The sequence below is a fragment of the Lactuca serriola genome, chromosome 1 (genome assembly GCF_051521515.1).
Source record: "Lactuca serriola cultivar US96UC23 chromosome 1, Lser_US96UC23_V15, whole genome shotgun sequence".
NCBI classification, from domain to species: Eukaryota; Viridiplantae; Streptophyta; class Magnoliopsida; order Asterales; family Asteraceae; genus Lactuca; species Lactuca serriola.
Window position 1 is genome coordinate 148,035,783 of NC_136408.1, and position 4,965 is coordinate 148,040,747.

Sequence of the window (4,965 nt, forward strand, 5' to 3'; positions counted from 1 at the left end):
TTCATTCCTAATTAAATACTTCCCATTTACTTTGTAATTAAATACTTACAAATAAAAAAAATTATTGAAAAATGCAATATTAAAATTCATAAGTTATCAGAATTAATGAAATATAATTTTATTAAATAATTAATTTTTAAATTCAATTCAAAATCAACACCCGTGGGTTCCACGGGTTTTAACCTAGTGCAATTATATATCATCAAATAGGGGTAAACTAAAGAAGCTTAGAAAGGATGTCTAAAAATATTTGAGAAAAAGGAGAAAAATATAAGAGGGCAAATCTGTGGAAAGACTCCTTTTCCCTGCTTTATCTATTAAATCATTCTTTCTTCATCAACTCAAAAGAATACATCCATATATGTTCTACCTTCATTAATTCCTAAACTTTTACATATTTTCCCTAGTTTATATTTTATAAATTTTACAATTTTTTTGCAGTCGAAGATAAACAATAATGTTTGCAGTAGCTCACGTGCATTTAAACAAGTAAAACAACGAAATTTTTATCATAAAAGGTGCTCTGTATCTAACCAACCCTGTGCTCTGCTTACACTGTTGAAGGATTTCAGGGGAACAAAATTTCTGCAATACTTCAGTCTCTCCCTGTAACAGTCACTCGCATTTATTATTAGATGATTAATAAAGCCAAAAACTAGACAGCATAAAAAAAAAAAGTTTTGATGCAAAAAATAGCAATATATCAGCACATTAATAGAAAAGAATTATCAATAAAGAAATAAGCAGAAAAGGTAAGGAACAGAACGACAATGCAAGTCAAAAAAAAACAAAAAGAAAGTCATCGAGGCATTACATCAAACACATTAGATGCAATTACAAATCAACAGAGAACTGTCACTAGAGATCTAGAAAGAAAGGCTGAAATTTCTCAAAAGTTGTAATATGCAACAGTGTAGCACTTCAAGAAACGCTGATCAACTCAACAACTAACACTCTATGTTAGTTACTTTGATTTACTTCAAAAATAGAGTTACAGATAGACTATATAATAAGGGGAAATAAAAGTAGAGAGTCAGTTACTGCATACCTCATGTATATCTCCAAAAGGTATAATCACCTGCAAAATGGAAACACAAAGTTAATTAGGTTGATTATGCTAGATACTGTGATGAAACTTAAACTAATCAACATTTAACTGTTTGGGGAACACATTAGATTGGAAGCAGATATGACAGGCTGAAACATACAAGAGTGACATCTCCATTGCACATATATTCTTTGATAATTTCTTAAATCAGAATCAGTTTTAGTTTAGGTGAAGTCAAAGTTTACGAAATTTGCCCTTCTGATAGAAGATCAAACATCATATGCAAATCCTTAAAATGCAATTCATTAGTTATCAAGCAATTGTAATATATAAAGCAAGTTAGTACCTGGAAGATTTATGGAATGTTTTCTATTGTTCAAATATGTTTTTCTTAAAAACATCAAAGTAAAATGCTATAATAGTAACCACTTTATGACCAAAAAATCAAGTAAATCCACCAAAAGCCATGTGAAATTAACCCAAACTAAAATCATGATATAAGAAATTGTAGGAATAATATAAACATCAACGTAAGGTGCTATAAAAATAACAACCTGGTGACCAAAAATCTTGTAAAAACTACCTAATAATTAAAAAAATCATGTAAAAAGCATCAACGTAAGGTGCTATAAAAATAACAACCTGGTGACCAAAAATCTTGTAAAAACTACCTAATAACCAAAAAAATCATGTAAAAAACACCTGATAACCAAAAAATCATCTAAATGAACAACATATCATTGTTGAATAATTGATTGTTTGCTAAAAATGTCCAAGTGATTATCTGTTATAATTGAACCCAACTAATTAAACTTTAAAGACACATTACATTATTGATTAATTTCATAAGATAACTTGTATGAACTTGAAAACAAACGTCTAGAAACACAGAAAGTGTACTGGGTCATCCTAATGTCTGAAAAATCAAAATAAATAGATATAGCAAGAAAACCACAAACGTGTAGCCACTCATCCATAGAGAAAAATCGAGCAATGAAGAAGATTTAACCGGCATCTTGCTCCATCTCAATCTTGAAGAGGAGTCCATCAATGTATTGCGTGGCAGAATGCCACGTGGCAGAATGATGGTTTAAAAGAAGGACATGTGGCGTGTAGGAGATGTATTTATTAAGAATGGAGATACACATTTACACTCTAAACCCTCTAATATATAAATGCAATTATATATCGTCTGATTGGAGTAAACTAAAGAAGCTTAAAAAGGATGTCTAAAAATATTTGAGAAAATGGAGAAAAATATAAGAGGGCAAATCTGTAAAAATGATTTAATGGGGAAAGCCTCCTTTTCCCTGCTTTATCTATTAAATCATTCTTTCTTCATCAACTCATAAGAATACATCCATATATGTTCTACCGTCATTAATTCATAAACTTTTACATATTCTCCCTCGTTTATATGTTATAAATTTTACAATTTTTTTGCAGTCGAAGATGAACAATAATGTTTGCGGTAGCTCATGTTAATTTAAACAAGTAAAATAATGAAATTTTTTATCATAAAAGGTGCTCTGTATTTAACCAACCCTGTGCTCTGCTTACACTGTTGAAGGATTTCAGTGAACAAAATTTCACCAATACTTCAGTCTCTCCCTGTAAACAATCACTCGCATTTATTATTAGATGATTAATAAAGACAAAAACTAGACATCATAAAAAGAGGTTTTGATGCAAAAAATACCAATATATGGAACACATTAATAGAAAAGAATTATCAATAAGCAGAAAAGGTAAGGAACAGAACGGCAATGTAAGTCAAAAAAAAACAAAAAGATTGTCATTGAGGCAATACATCAAAGATCAAACACATTAGATGCAATTACAAACCAACAAAGAACTGTCACTACAGAGCTAGAAAGAAAGACTGAAATTTCTCAAAAGTTGTAATATGAAACAGTGTAGTAGCACTTCAAGAAACGAAGATCAACTCAACAACTAACACTCTATGTTAATTACTTTGATTTACTTCAAAAATAGAGTTACAGATAGACTATAATAAGGGGAAATGAAAGTAGAGAGTCATATACTGCATACCTCATGTATATTTCCAATAGGTATAATCACCTGCAAAATGGAAACACAAAGTTAATTAGGTTGATTATGCTAGATACTGTGATGAAACTTAAACTAATCAACATTTAACTGTTTGGGGAACACACTAGATTGGAAGCAGATATGACAGGCTGAAACATACAAGAGTGACATCTCCATTGCACATATATTCTTTGATAATTTCTTAAATCAGAATCAGTTTTAGTTTAGGTGAAGTCAAAGTTTACGAAATTTGCCCTTCTGATAGAAGATCAAACATCATATGCAAATCCTTAAAATGCAATTCATTAGTTATCAAGCAATTGTAATATATAAAGCAAGTTAGTACCTGGAAGATTTATGGAATGTTTTCTATTGTTCAAATATGGAGACATCATGAGAAAAAAGCATTGATTTTACAACATCCTTAGTTAACCATTTTAAGAGGCGACAAAATTACGATTACAGGGTATTAGGGCAAAAGGTGGTGATAGTTTTCGTTTGGTACAGAGGAGGAGAAGCTGGTATTTCGGTGGTCATTGTGAGGAGGACAGATGGTGGTGCTCGGTAGTCTTCTGGAGGAGGAGAAGGAGTGATGGCTTTGAGAATGGAGGTGAGGATGAAAGGATGAGTGTTCTAAACAAGGACAAAAATCATTTTGCGCCCATCTGATTTCACACACACAAAAAATAATAAAAAATAAATAAAATAAAAAATTAATTTTTTTAAGTGTATTTTTGTTCAGAAAGTTACGATTTTTTTTCATTTCGGCTTAGGCTTTTGTTCTAACCTAAATATTTGTAAGATTCATCTTTACTTCTTTTTATTAAAAACTAGTTGTGATACCCGTATGTTATACGGGTTGGATAAAACAAAAAAATTAAATATGAAAGTTTAAATAAAAATTTATTTAAATTTGAAATTTGAAATTTAAAAGGAAACATATTTAATAGTATATGAGTTCTAATATTGTAATTTAATGATTATTTTCAAATAAGACAATTATTAATTGAGGTGTAAATATTATGTGTTAATTAAAAAAAGATAAACAATGAGAAAATGACACATGGAAAAAATATTTATTCAAAAATACCAAAAAATGACATGTGTCCAAGTTAATGAAAAAGTGACATGTGGTAAAATCATTTTCATTTATTAGGGAAGATGCTCAGGTAATAATAATATCATCTTGCTAGGTTTTTATATTTCCTACAAGCCAAACTTTGTTTCCTATAAGGCCTCGATTTCAAGGACAACAAGTCAACTTCCTTGTACTCTACCTCCCCGTGTTTCTTATTAGCTTCAACTTGTATTTTTTGTTGGGCTTAAATTAGTTCCACCTAAAGATCATCCAATATGGCATCATGTTCTCAAGCATTTAGTCAATTGAATAAATCGGGGTGTGATGTCCCTCAAACCTTAGAATTGGGGGTGGATCACATACATAAAGAGCCTTAAAGGGAGTGCTTTTCGTAGATGTGTGGTAGGAGATATTATAATAATCCCCTCCCAAGCCAACTAACGGACCCATGGTTTTGGTTTTTACGAATAAAAACATCAAAGGTAGGTCCCGAGTCATCTAATCACTACCTCTAATTGTCCATCGGTTTGGGGGTGATAAGAGGTGCTTCTTTTGAGTTAAACTCCATGAACTGGAAATAACACTTGCCACAAATTACTAACAGAGATGTGATCCTTATCACATATAATGGATTTAGGCATCTCGTGTAATCTATCCGCTTCTTTGAAGAATGTGTTGGCTGAAAACAAGTGGCAGAGAGGGATGACGTGTGCATGCCTACTCAACCGGACTACAACGATCTAAATGGTGTTCTGACCCTTGAATTTGGGCAACCCCACAATGAATT

The 4,965-nt window shown here is 31.2% G+C and overlaps 1 long non-coding RNA gene across 1 annotated transcript; it reads right to left on the minus strand.

Moving 5' to 3' along the window:
* Positions 1-285: 285 nt before the first annotated feature.
* On the minus strand, positions 286-3,747 carry LOC145099701 (uncharacterized). The gene is made up of 5 exons (XR_013704644.1): positions 3,447-3,747; positions 3,101-3,130; positions 2,609-2,659; positions 1,049-1,078; positions 286-606 (listed from the first exon to the last, which is right to left on the minus strand). It is a non-coding gene; the product is annotated as an uncharacterized LOC145099701 (long non-coding RNA).
* Between the last annotated feature and the right edge of the window lie 1,218 nt (positions 3,748-4,965).